This window comes from Dryobates pubescens, chromosome 17 (assembly GCF_014839835.1).
Source record: "Dryobates pubescens isolate bDryPub1 chromosome 17, bDryPub1.pri, whole genome shotgun sequence".
Lineage (NCBI taxonomy): Eukaryota > Metazoa > Chordata > Aves > Piciformes > Picidae > Dryobates > Dryobates pubescens.
Window position 1 is genome coordinate 6,161,274 of NC_071628.1, and position 13,693 is coordinate 6,174,966.

The window sequence follows — 13,693 nt, forward strand, 5'->3', positions numbered from 1 at the left end:
ACAACTGCAAAAGAATCAGCTGGCCTTTTTCTGAACAGACACTGTGAATCTTCCTCTCCTTCCTACTCTTCTGCATCTCTATCTCTAATGAGATGAAACCTGGCACAAAGAAAGCAGTCTGAGATCTGAGATGAACCCGAGGGAATTTAAGGTTTTTAAATAATCATATAAAAAAAGAGATGATCATGCAGAGGCTTGGAGGAATGTGATCATCACTCCCTACAGCTCCTTATGATTACAGCCAAGACCATGAAAACGCTCCAAATAATGTTGTGGGGAATGCTGTGATACCCACATGCAATGCAGGTCATCTTCTGCTCATGCAACCTGGCACTTGGAAGACTTATTGCATCAGCAAAGACAGCCAAGAGTGAATAATCTTTACCAAAATAGCTGCAAAGCTATGTTAGCACTTCCATGCTGGTTGCACCAGCATTTTCTGGTGTTGATCCAAGCTCAAAGAGGGGAAAAAAAAACCACCTAAAAAATCAGGGGCCTTCTTCCTATTAAATGCTTTAGGCAGGCTTATGGATCTGCCTGCTCTACTCACAGCACTGGGGACAGTGAGCTCTTATCAATGGAACATCTCTGCTTGGGCTTTGGATCAGCTGCAATCCCTCTCCGTGTCCTCACGCAGTGCCTTCCTTAGGTTATTCTCTAATTTCCCTGCTCCAAAAGAGACCAAATTGTTAAAAAATCTGCTCACCGTTTCCCTAGGCAATGGAAACACATTTCCCCAGTCCTCAGCTTCTTTGGCTGCCCTGCAGCTTCTCAACTGCTCACTTTTATTCTTCCCCCTTCCCCTTCCAAACTCTCTGCGGTAAACTCAGCTCACCTCCTGGCAGCTTCCACAGCCTTGGCCTGCTCCTCTCTGCTCTCCGCAGATAAAATTCCTCCTTTATATGGCTTGTTTCATCTCTCTGGAATCCTGTCCTCCCTTTCTATCTGCTTTGAGCCACCAAGTCACTCACCCTCCCTAAATCTTACCTTTCAACCCCTCCTCCGCGGTATTGTTTACAGCCGCCTGTGACATTACGCCGGACCCTGCAAGCGGGCGCGACGGCAAAATGTTCTCCGTAACAATAAGCCGAGCCGTATTGTTCTTAGAGCCCCACAATGAGGAAACAAACCCACAACAGAAGCCAGCCGTGTGCCATAGCCTGGATAACAACAGGCTCAAAGCCCCGAGCTGACCTTTTCCGGGGCACGGCGAGCCGGTGAGCGGCGAGGGGCCGGGGGGCATGGACAGACCTCCCCAGAGCCGCCCGCAGCCCACCCAAGCGAAGCCTGCTCCCTGACACGGAATCTTTCCCTTCCCTTCCTGGGCAGAGGGGCTAGGGGCAGGCAGCTACACAGGATTTTTACAGCAGAATACATTTATTTGCGTGAGGAGGAGGGTGGACGACGACGTGCCGAAAGACGGCGTAGGGTGAGGGGGCGAGCTCTTCACGGGCTACCCCAGAAGGGCCCGGCCCCCAGTCTGAGAGGTACAACTCCCAGCTCGCCCTGCTGGGTGCCGGCGGCAGCTGTCCCCTCGCCCCCCGACCGCTGCTCCACTCCCCCCTGCTGCGTTCGTCTCAGGTCACTCGGGGGGGGGGGGGGGGTCGCGGGCCGTGCCGCTGTCTCTTTAAATGGCATTCCGTGGTTCACGTCGCCGCCGTCTCCTTGTAATAATTAGTCGCGGGCCGTAGAACCGCCTCCTCCTCCGCGCTGCCTCCCTTCCCCGGCTCCGCCAATCAGCGCCCGCCCGCGTCACAGTGAGGGCAGCGAAACACGGAGAAAGGGAAAAAAAAGTTTGGTGAGGAGCGAGCGGGGCCAGGCGGGGCCGGGCGGGCGGCGGCGGGACGCGGCGAGCCCGGAGGCAGGTGAGGGGGACGCGGCCGGGCCGGGGGACGGCGGCAGGGCGGCCCGGGGGTCGGCGGCCCTTCTCCGTGGCGGGGCAGATAGGGCGGCGGCCGAGCTCTCCCCTGGGGAGCGGCGGGGGCGGACAGAGAGCAGGGCTCCCTCACCCCTCTCAGCCCCCTGACTCCCGCACCCGGCGGGCTTGGGGCTGCGGGGCGGCGGCGAGGCCGAGCCGGGCCCAGGGCCCCAGGTCTCTTTTTTCTCCCTTTTTTGGTCTTTCCTTCCTCTTCCCCCCTCACCCCCCCCACCCCTCCCGCCGAGCAGCTCTTCGCTGCGTGCGCAGGAGCCATCCCAGGGCAGAGGTGTTTGTACTCGTGTCCTTGGGTGGAAGGGGAGAGGCAGGCTGCCGGCCCGCAGCCAGCCCTGCGCCGGGCGGGCGCCTGGCCCCCGTCTCCGCTCCCCTCTCTCTCTCTCCTTCCCTCGGCAGCCCCGGAGTTATTTTAGTTCGGCTGGGGTAGGTCGGGGGGAGAGCTGGCCGTGCGGCGGGGTCGGCCTCCCCGGCTGGGGGGTCTCCAGCTGCTCTGGGCGGGTTGGACTTGAACTGGCGGCGGTGCCCTGGAAGTGGGAGGGCTTCCCCCTGTTCCGGCTCGGGGCCGGGGCCTTCTTCGGGGACGGGGCTGTTGGTGGCTACCGCAGTCAGGGTGTGGGGTCTGCTCCTCGGGTAAGTTCAGTGCAGCGGTGGAGGCTGGTTTGGGGTCAGGAGTATTCAGGAAGCAACGTGCAGCTTGTGTTGTGGCACTCTTCCAATTATACCAAGGGTTTAAATCAACATGCTCTGTCATCTTTTCGAGTTCTGCTGTAAAGAAAGTTCTTGTGGCTGCTCCTCTTGTGTTCACTGAGGAGCCCTGCGAAATTGAACCGAATTTCCTTCCTTTCTAGGCTCTAGAGAAAGCCTGGAGAGACTAAAAAAGGGGTGCAAACATCCACCCTGTTTCCACAGGATGTTAGGATGGGGGAGCTTTAAAAAAACACCAAAACAACAAGGAAAAAAAAACCCACCACGAATTATTTTACTGCTAATAACGGCAACAACAACAGAATACAGAAGCTTCTACCAAACGTGCTGATGTAATGTGGAGGCATTTGGAAAAAACGATGGCAATTACTTCTCCACTGACTTGAAGTGCACCGTTGTGTTCTGAAGCCCATTCCCTGGCTGTTTGTCCAGGCTTGTCCTGTAATAGGTGTCATTGCATAAGAGTTACGGGGACTAAAGAGCGTGCTGAGTTTCCTTCATTCTTCTGAGGATCTCTGCTGGCATCTTGATTGTGCCAGACTCTCTGAGTACACTGAGGAGAGAAGGGTGCAGCTTGGTAAGCTGCCCTTTGAACTTTAGGGGGGGAAAAAATGCAGAAGAAACTATTCTCTTCTTCCTCTTGCTTCCAAGCAAATGGTTTTGTTTGTCTGATGTCAAGTTAAATAATCTCTTTCACAGAGTGCTGATCCTTTTCTGAACTGTGGATGATGGTAACTCAGCAATTGAGGAAGCAAATGTGATAATTTCTTCCTTAATCTCCTTCCTGTCTCTTTAACTTTTATAGTTCTTGCTCTTTGAATTCTCCCTGATTTATCTAGTGCTGAGATGCCCACACCTAACCTAGAACAAGGGGACTGACTCTCTTCCCACCTGTGTTTTTGGAGAGGATTTTTCTTCTTTATGATGCTGAATGTCAACACCTGTGGCATGAGTGACATAGCTCTGGGTTTACTACTTTCCAGATAGTTTCTTCAGTAATTAATTTCTTCACCTCTATGTCCTTTGTGTGGTTGACAGGATACCTCTTAAAATGTTTCTTGTCTTACAAAGCCATGAATCACATGAAAGGAGCAACATTAAAATAAACTTCTCGACTAATCACAAATTTATGGCAAAAATGAGCAAGGCTGTATGCTGTGTGCCACACTTTGAAGAGTGTGATCTTAGAAACAGAAGTTTACATTTCACCTTCTTGCTACTTTGTGGTCTCAGATGGCACATCAAAACCTTACACAAATAGCTTGAAAGAGATAGTGGCAAGTTATCAGGAGGAGAGTAGCATTAACAAACTGCTGAAAAGTTGCTATGGTTACAGATAAAGGTAATCCCTGTTCCTGTGAAAGTGTGGCCTTTTGTAACAGCTATATTAATCAGTCTGATTTCTGAGAGAATTTGAAGTATAGAAACTTCTGCTTCCGTTTTCTTGGCAGCTAATAGCTATGCAGCTATTTCTTGATCTTAATTGTTGTTTTTAATAAAGACTGAGTGGGCTATGCCTTGCATTCCAAGCACTTGATTTAAGCCACAAAGAGTATTTGCAGGTTTCAGCATGTTCCAAGTGCACTTCCAGGGATTCAGTGGATGTTATAGCATGTATAGATCTTAATTTTTTTTCCCCCACTTAAGAGATACCTGATGTCAAGGAAAAGTCTTTTTAAATATCTGGATCCTTTCTCAAGGACTCTGACTGAAGTAAGTGGTGATCTATCACTGGAGGCCTCAGTGGTGCAGCTGTACATAATCCTGTGACCTGATGTAAACAAACAAACCCAACCCAAAACCAACACCACAAACCAAACAGGCAAAATAAGAAATCAACCCAAAAGCACCACCAAAAAAATCAGATCAGCAATAACAACAAGCAAAAACTAAACCATCATGGCACTACTGAATGATTGAGACCTGTTAGGGATGTGTAGCTTTGTAGCCTTTATTCCCTGTACAGAGGGAAGCAGTTGGAGTTTAGCATGTGGATGAACTTTAAGCTCTGAGGGTAGTTAAGCTTTGGGTGGTTTGAGATAGCTGCTGAAACTTTGTGGGGAGGTGCTTGCGTCTAGTGCAGCTGTCCAGACAGCTACCCAGTCTTCTCTGCTGAGGACCCAGTACTGACCACAAGCACCTCTTTGTTGTTTGCAGGTTTGATTATTGCAGTACAGCTTGGATTGAAAGCAGCAAGAGGAATCTCCAGAGTTCTTCGAGATTGCTGAAACCTCATCGGTCTGGTATGTTGTTCTCTGGACTCCTGGAGTAGCACATAAAAATCTCTGAGGGCCTCCTTTGTTGTTCCTCAGGAGACTGAAGGGTTTTTAGGATTTTGGCTTTTCATCCACAACATCATTGACAAGAAGCAGTATGCTACACAGTTCACAGCTCTTGGGTGTTGCTGGGGCTGTGTAGAAGATTGTGGCTGGTCGTGGTATTGGTCGCAGGATGATGAACCTGTGCCCCAGAACCTTCAGTCAACATAAACTCTGAACTTGTTTTCATCTTGCCCATCCAACCTGGAAACTCCCAAGCATTTTGGCAGACTTTTAGGACTGAAGGCAGGTTGGAAAGGAGCTATTGCTAGCTGCTTTTGGAGAGAATACACACTGAGGTATTGAAGGATGTATAAGGATATGAAAAGGAATGTTTCTTTCATCATACAGGGAAATTTTGCCCCCTGTCCTTACACAGGCATGGCTCTTGTGAAATTTGTTGTTTAGATTTGATAAAAAAAAATGCCTTAAAGTAACTTCTCAAATGCCAAAGCTCTGAAATTCCTCTACTGATGTGCTTTTAAAGTGGCTTGATTTATTTCCAAAACTCTCTCAATGCAGCAAGTTTATGGGAACTGTAGTTTATAAACAGGATTGCAGCATCTGAGGGTGTGATGAAAGGGATGGGAAGCTAAATATTACTTGGGAAGTTGTGTCTAATAATAATAAAAAAGCTAAAAGTCAGAGCTATAACTGTTTAAAACTAATAGATACAAAATTCAGCACATGCTGTAGTACTGACATCAGTGACAACCAAAGGGTAAAGTCCTTCTCCACAATGCTCAAGTTCAGAATGTGTATACAGCAGTTCAGTGGCTTTGCTACTGATTAACATGTAGAGAATCCAGGAGGTGTAATATATTCAGGAGTGAAAAACAGGTGCAAAACTGTGAAGAAAGCTCTTGTGCTTCATGCCTGGTCTGTTGGGGACTGGGCAGCGAGTAACCATCTCTCCATCTAATCCCCCAACAGCCATCACATGTAGCTTTTGATCGCTACTATTCTGGTCTCTGCTTGAACTGCTGACTTAGAGATGAAAGGCTCTGTTCTTGATCTCTTGAGCTGTCAAGTCCTCCAAACTTGCTGTCTTCTGGATGTGTAAGATTATAGAACAAATGGCCCTTTAGCTGATTACAGTAGCCCAGTGAGAGTCAGGTGCTTTCTCTTGGTGCTGTCCTCAGTGCAAAGTTTGGTGGCAACAAACTGAATCTTTTTTACAGTGCTGTCAAAGCTTCCCTGCTTAATGTGCTTGCAGCTGTGCTCTGCTGGTTTAGCTTTTTTTTTCCCCCTGCATTGCTGTAGGTATTGTAAGAGTAGGAAAAGCATAACTTGAGCCTGGTCCTTAACAGAGTACATCTGCATTTTCTCCAGCCTGTGTATGTTTATAGGGAGAGTAGGTGGCTTGTGCAGGAGCTGAGCTTACAAATAAGGCTTTGTAAAGTCTGCTTTCACTGGGTTTCCTTCAGCATGGGCTAAGAACATGAACAGCAAGTTTTTTTTATGCCTGAATTCCTAACATCTAGGTACCTATGATTCCTAATCCAGTGAGGTGGGGTCAGCTGTGAGAACCTCATATGGATGCCCCACTCCCCAGGTTATTTTTTTTCAGGGGCCAGAGTGACCTTGTGTGAGGATAGCAAATTACTTTTGGGGCATTCTTAGTGTGGGAGTTTTGTGTTGAAGTGGTTGGTTTGGGGAGGGGTGGTGGTTTTGTGTCTGTTTGGGTTGTTTTGTTGTTTGTTTGGGGTTTGTTTTTTAAAATGAGATGAGGTAAGCAAATCTAGGAAGTTGGTTCTGAATGGAGGAAAATCTGCTTCCCTTGTGCTCTGGGTAGGCCACACTCTTGCTTATCAGAAGCTGGCCAAACTCTTGCCAGATCAGTGAGAAGGCAGGTGGAAGGGTCTGATGAGCACCAAAATCAACCAGCCTGCATGACAGGGAGGGGAAAGGTGGAGAGAAAAAGGGATTAAACTTCTCCCTTGTTGAGATAAGGTGTTGGTTGCCTGTGTAACAGAAGCATGAGCTGAAGTGTGGGATGTTTGATGATAAAAGTTACTTCATTTGCAGTTGTGAGGTGGCCAGACATCTGTGGTGGCATAGGGAGCTGGAGCATTTGGGGAGGTAATGTGTTTGTTTTGGTTTGTTGGTTGGGTGTCTTTATTTCTGGCTTTGGTTTGGTTTTTTCCTCCCCTCTCTAGAATACCCAAACACTGACCTTAGGGTGGCAGTTTGGTTGGTAAGACTTGTGACTTCTGTTGGTGCTTTTATGGACTGAAAGTTAATGTGCCCTAAACAGAAGCCTTCCAAGCCTGGCAACTCAGATATTCAGAGGACAAATTGCTGCTATGTTTTATTTGCATGAACTGTGTTCTTACTATTGATTACTTAGATGATGTTTGCTCAAAAACGTGTCATGTAAGTGTGGCCCTTACAGTTTATACTCGGGGGGCCTGATTTACAGGCTGCTGAATTTAGATTCAAGGATTAAGGTTGGTTTGTTTCAGTTTATATTTGAGGTTAGGGGAAGTTACAGAAAGAGTGTTGATTCTGGTTTTGTAGTGTTTCATACTAATTTGCTTGCAACTTTTCGGGCCTGTTTGGATTTGTGCTGTGATGAATTGCTTTGAAAGAGAAGGTAGCACAAAATGTGCCATGTGACCATTTCAGAGGAATTAAATACCCTTCCTAAAGGTGGGGGGGTTTTAATGCTCTTTTGGTCTATGTATCACAGCTCAAGGCAGTACTTGGCTGTTGATATTTTCTTGATGTTGGCTGGTGTTAGCGGTAAAGCAGTGTGCTGAAGAGTCTTGGACTTGATTAGACTGCATGAGGAAAGTTAGAACATCCCCTTTTGTGGTGTAGGTAAAGTAAGGGAAGACAGGCTGCTCTGAGGCTGGCTGGAGGAGGGGCTGTTAAGGACCAGAAAAGTGGAGGACTTCTTTTTTTTTTTCCCTTCTTGCCCCAGCACAGTGCAAAACCAACCCCAATGTGCTTCCAGTGGCAAGTGCTGCGTCTTCCTTCAGCTTAACATTTGTAGCTATTTTACACTAAACGGTGGGGAGTCTGTTCATTGAGGCACCCTTGCTAGCCAGGTAAGCGTTGTGTAACCCTGTGATGCTTTGTGGGTGCCAGAGGGAACACCGGCTGCGCTCTGCCTGTTCCCTGTGGTGCTTGTTTGGAACGGGGCAAGTGTGGTTTATGTGCGGTTGGTTTTTTTTCTGAGCGAGGCGTCAGAGCTGCATTTGTGAAATACTTCAGTCTTGTTTTGTTCTTGCTCTTGCGTGGTCGAGGCTTTTCACTTGATAAATGGGTAGGGAACTGTATCAGTTTTTAGAGGGAGGGGGAAAAAAACCCCACCACTCTCAATCTAAACGGTCGGGTTTTGCCTGCTGTTAAGAGGAGGCTGTGCTGTGAGAAATGCTGTTGGCTGTCAGAACGTGGACGGGATCTTGCAAATTGGTTCAGTCAAGTGAAGCCTGAATAAGCACGAAAAGTTTTTGGCAGGAGCCATGGTACCTTGTGAGATGGAGAGTCACTTCCTGCGGAGCTCCACTTCTGCTGACTCATGCTTCACGTTGGTGGAAGACTCTTTGGTACTAGCAGCCCAAGGTAGTTAGAGCCAGGGTTGCTAATTTCGGTAGTGTGCCCCGCTTCCCGGGGTAACTCCAGTCGCTCCTGAAAAGTGGCTGGGCTCAGAACCCACATCTAATGTTACCCCGTAAGTGGAGCAAGCGGCAGTTTGTGTAATTGCAGCGAGAGAAGCGTTTCCAGCTCCCTCGGGTGCTCTCCGCTCCTCCACCCCCAGCACCCCCCCCTCCCCCCCCAGCTTGAGGTCAGGGTGCGGGGCAGGGCTGGGTGCCCCATGGGGACGGCGCTGCCGGCAGGCTGGGCGGGAGGGGCCCCGGGGATCTGGGCACCCGCCGCTGCTCGACGGGGCACCCGCGGGAGCTCGCCCGGGGCGACGCGGCGCCCAGGGCTGTAGTTTGTCGCGGGGTCCTGTCCCTTTAAGAAGCCGCTTGCTCAGGGTGTTCTAACCCGCCCAGCCTAACCTGCTAGCAAGGAAAAGTTCTTTAAATAATGGATACGCCGCTCCGCCAATCGGGGGCCGCAGCCCGGTTGTCGGGGCGGGGCTTCTTCGCTTCGGCCAATCGGCGTGGGGGAGGCTGGGCTCCGCTTCCAGGCTAGGTTGCACCGAAGCACAGCTTCAAGTGAAGTTAATCTGGGGTGAAGCAAACAGAAAATTGTGGAGATTTTGTTGGTAGGAATTTTCCGGTTCTAATCGCGGCGTGTGGCGTTATTTTGCCCTCTGGGGCGGTGAAGTTCACGTGCGTGGGGCATTTTGTCATTGTTCCGTTTTCTAATGATGGCAGAATATTAACATTTATGCAGGGAAGCAGAACAAAAGGGCTCTTTAGACAGGAAATAAGGTGCTGAGAGCTTCAAACTTGACCGAGTTTCTTTTGTCATCTGTTGGCTTGCGCTGGGGTTTTTTTGCGTGAAAGGATCGAGTTGTTCCACCTGATCTCATGGAGAAATGTTAATTCTAAAATAGTAAGGATAATGCTGCTGTTTTGGAGTTACACAATGTTACAGGAAGAGAGCTCGATTTTAACTCTAACTTCTCTGCTGCTGCTGAGATTTGAGCTAACTAATTATGACAGCTGCTGTGGGGTTATACAGTGATAGCATTTGCTCTAAGTCATTTGTCTTAAATTGTCTTTTGTTGTAGCACTGAAGGCTGCTGTGCTGTTGTCTGTATATTTGTTCTTGATGAGATGGATGTCTCACAGCTCTTCAGCACTTAGAACAAAGATAGGTAAAAATTCTGTACAGCACTGCAGCTTTTCCTCTTGTTTTTTAAATCATTTTTTGCCAGTTATCTGGGTCTTGTCAGCTCTGATTACAAACACAGGCAGGAAGATTAAGTATTATTGTCCCGTGTTGCAAGCTACTACCTGTCCAGCCAAAAAAAAAAATCAAGGAGATGGGTTGGGGGAGTGTGTGATTTATTTTACTTTATTAAATTATTCTTTAATTTGATTTTTTTTCCCTTTGGAATTGGTCAGAATCTCTTTGGAATCCTGTGTTGGCCCATGATAGCTGCTGTTCTCTTGGAGGTTTCTGTAGCAGGTTTATTATATAGGGCATTTTTTTGGTGAGAGGTTCTGCATCTGAAAGATCTTCAGGGACAGGAAAAGTCTGATTTGCCATGGATGCCGTGGGATAGGGTGAGAGAGGGGAGAGCAGGAAGTGGCAAGTCAGGAAGCAGGGGGGGTGTGGGGGGGGTGGAGAGGCTGTCTAATGAGAATCAAGACTTTCTTTGAATTGTCCTCCTTTCTGAACAGTGTGTTAGGTGAGGCCACCTACAGAACAATGCTTTCAGAGTGGTGAATGTATTTTTCTTACTTCCTTAAATGTTTCTTATTTTTGATGGAAACACTTCTGTGTCTGCACAGCTGCTCCTGGGAATTGGCAGGACATACTCGTGGACCTAATACTTGTTGAATCTGAGGAGTTTGATGGGTTTGGTGTGATTAGGCAAGATGATAGAAGAATGGATGTGAAAATTGAGCAACAATCTTCCAAATGACAGTGGAAGGCAATTGCTTAGACGTTCACTGAATGTAAACAAGTGTGATTATTAAAGTATACCTCATGCTTGCAGCTCTACAGTGAGCCATTTGTTTTCTCCCCAAATGAGTATGGATTACTTTTATATATGTCAGTGTCTTGACTCCCTGGCAACTTGCCATGCTCCAGTGGCTTGTAGGTCTGAATTACTAATTCACTCTTGCTGTCTTTTTTTTGTTTATAGCATTTTAAACGTTGTAGATTGTATTTAAAGCCTGGAAATATCACTTCAGATTGAGCAGTGACTATATGTGGTCACCACTGAGAGGTGGGCCAGATGTCACGTATCAGGGCAAGATAACTTAAGACTGGGGTATGTAAGTGTGTTAATATCTGGGGTTTAATTGATTTCTTAACTTAAAAGTGATGCAAGGCCCAGATTGAGTGGCCAGATCAGATGTCTGAGGTGAGGGCAAGAGTAGCTGTGTAGTTTGCTATAATTTCTATAAGCTTATGACTATTAGAATTGATTAAACAAAAGGCAACTTAAGTGTTTGGGTGCTATTAAACACGGCATTTAGCCAGAAGCTGTCTCTTGCTTAGAGCAGGAAGTAAAAGCTAAATGTGTGAGGTAACTTGCTTCATATTGCTTGATGACTGAGTAGCCATTCTTTTCAGATCCCCTATGCACCCCAGTGTAGGAAAGATGTATTACCTGGGACCAATTTCCCTGATTTATTCTGCACAGAAGTGAAATGCTCAACTCTCTTGCCACATGTATATGCTTCTAATGCAGGCTGTTTGTAGAAAGCAAATCTGCCCTGAAGGATAAACACAGCACTTTGCTGGCACAGCTGTACAACTTCTGCATTCAGGCTACAGCAAATGTTTCTTGCCTGCATTCAAAGCCGTGGCTGGCAGGACCCGTTTTGTCCCTGCATGGCGATTGGTTGGTGCAGCTCTTCTTGTTCATAAACCCTTCTCCTGCACATGCTCCATCTGCACATTTTAAACACTGTGAACGTGTTGTGTGCTGTGGGATTTGTGTGTCTGCTGCTGGTGCCAAGATGGAATATACATCCCTGCCGGGAAGAAGATCCCCTTCGAAACACTTGTAGACCCTGGGTACAAAAGCAAAGCTGAACTGTGTCTGTCCTGTGAAGAGTCCAAGGCGATCTGTGCTGTGCAGTTCACCCACTGGGGGTGGCACTGCCCAGTGCCATGCAGTGAGTGGCCTACCACGTGCTGGGATGGTGACCTGGCGCTCTGGGTCTCTTTAATACTGCTTAGAGAAAGCTGCACTGCCCTCGTGGGATGATCTCTGTCAAACATGCGTGGAGTCTTAGGGAGGGCAGGCGTTCATCCTGCAAGCAGTGACGTGGGCTTCAGATCCTTGCTGCTTGAGTGCCCTCTGCTCTGCACTCTTGCAGCAGCGTGGGTTGTGTGGGCACTGGAGGCAAAGGTATCTTGGCTTGCTTAAGTTGGTTTGAATTAGTGGCTCGAACCGACCCAACTGGCTCTCACCTCTCCTCTTCCTCCCCCTATTTACCAAGTGGTTTAGCGATCATTTCTGCTAATTGCTGTGTGCCCAAGGCAGAAGGGAGTCGGGGAGAGGAGCAGTGTCATCGAAGAGAGTTTCATCTATATCCAAAAAGGGACGTCTGCCCTTGGCTGTAGAGGTGGAGCTAAGGCTGTTAACCAGCTTGCTTGCAGTATCTACGCAGGACATGGTGAAGGGGTGAGCTCAGGAGCTGCTCATCGTGACAGCAGTGCTGCTGCGAGGGAAGATTGGTGTGCTGGAAGGGGCAGCCCTCTCAGGAAGATATAAGGACTCCTCACCGAGATAGTTGGCCTCCTGTGGTGTGGAGCTCAGCCTGGGTGGGGCCGATGATCAGGCCGGTGATGTTTACAGTGTCATAAGGTTTTGTGAAAATAAGCAGTTAATTACACATGACCTACAAAGGAATCAAAACAGCTTGGATCCATTCTTGCTTTAAAATCCATTTAAAAGGCATGAAATGTTTGGGGGTTTAACCCTCCTTTTTTTTTTTACCTTTTGACATATCAAGAACATTAAGTCCTTCTCTACTTGTTGGATGTCTCAGATGTGTCATAAGCTTCTCAGCCCTTAATTGAAGGGGTGGGGTGTTATATTTTTAACAGATCCCTTCTTCCAAATATGTTTATAGGGCTTTTGAGCTAAATAGAGATTAGCAAAAACAAAGCTTTGACAGTGCAGCAATAATTTCTCCTCCATCAAGTTGTGTTTTCTTGCAGAAACTGAGGGGTTTTAATTTGAAAAGTAACTCTTCTCTTTTTTTTTTTGGCTATTAAATTATGCATTAAGAGAGAGACTGAGTTAAATCCTAACTTGATCCATCTTCTGTTCCCTTTAGATCAACTTAAGACGATCTTTGGAGTATTACTTAGACAAATGAACATTTGCATTTGAGTATTGCCCCCAAAATAGCTCCATTTTAAGGAGCAGTTTCATTAAATGCAAGCTCTTCCTTGAACTGAATGGTTCAGCAGGCTTGCAGAAGCCAAAAACGTCTCCCTGCTGCAGACCACCCCTGCTCAGCCACTCAGCCCTGTCAAGATGTGTTTGTATCACAGGACCTTAACCCTCAGGATACAGTATTTGTCAGTCTGAGAGGTTGTAATCCTGTAGCTAGAGAACTAAACTGTAAACGGTGTGGCTGATTGGCCAGGCCCCAGCAGCCACCTGAACAGTTCAACTGGCCCAGGGTCGAAGACAACACTGCACTGCTGTGTCCTGTGACTACTGCATTTTTAGCTGTGTGAAGCATTAGGGAAACAAATGCAAACTTAATAAACAAATTGGAGTGGGAATTGAATAGTGGTTTTGAAGGCAGGAGTTGGGCCCTTGCAGTTGCTTTAAGTGTTTTGCAGTGGATGTGTGAAGTTTTCACCACTAGCTTGAACCAGGCAGGAGGCCTGATGCTTTGCATGTGTGTACCATGGAGTCTAATTGAGCTGTTGAAAGCAGAGTAATGCATGGGGAAGGCAGGTATTTGCCACTTAGGCTTTTAAATTCTATTGGGAGGTGAGGGGCAAGAGAGAACCACTGATTCTACAGGCAAAAGACCCTAGGGTTTTGCACTTAAATTGGGTTTACCTGTGCCTTTTTGTGCAAAAGGGTAACTCTGGGCCTAGGCTGACAGAGGAAAGTGTTTAAGGAGTT

The 13,693-nt window shown here is 47.5% G+C and overlaps 1 protein-coding gene across 2 annotated transcripts in view; it reads left to right on the forward strand.

Moving 5' to 3' along the window:
• The first annotated feature begins 1,846 nt into the window (after nucleotides 1–1,846).
• ZFAND6 (zinc finger AN1-type containing 6) overlaps nucleotides 1,847–13,693 on the forward strand; it is a 38,918-nt gene continuing 27,071 nt past the window's right edge. Inside the window, exons 1-2 of one of the 2 annotated variants that reach the window (XM_054168892.1) lie at nucleotides 1,847–1,865; nucleotides 4,796–4,881. The gene's annotated coding sequence lies outside the window, so the exon portion shown is untranslated. Of the gene's footprint in view, nucleotides 1,866–4,795; nucleotides 4,882–9,087; nucleotides 9,176–13,693 lie in introns of those variants that run through there. The other variant, XM_054168891.1, reaches the window with a different exon arrangement.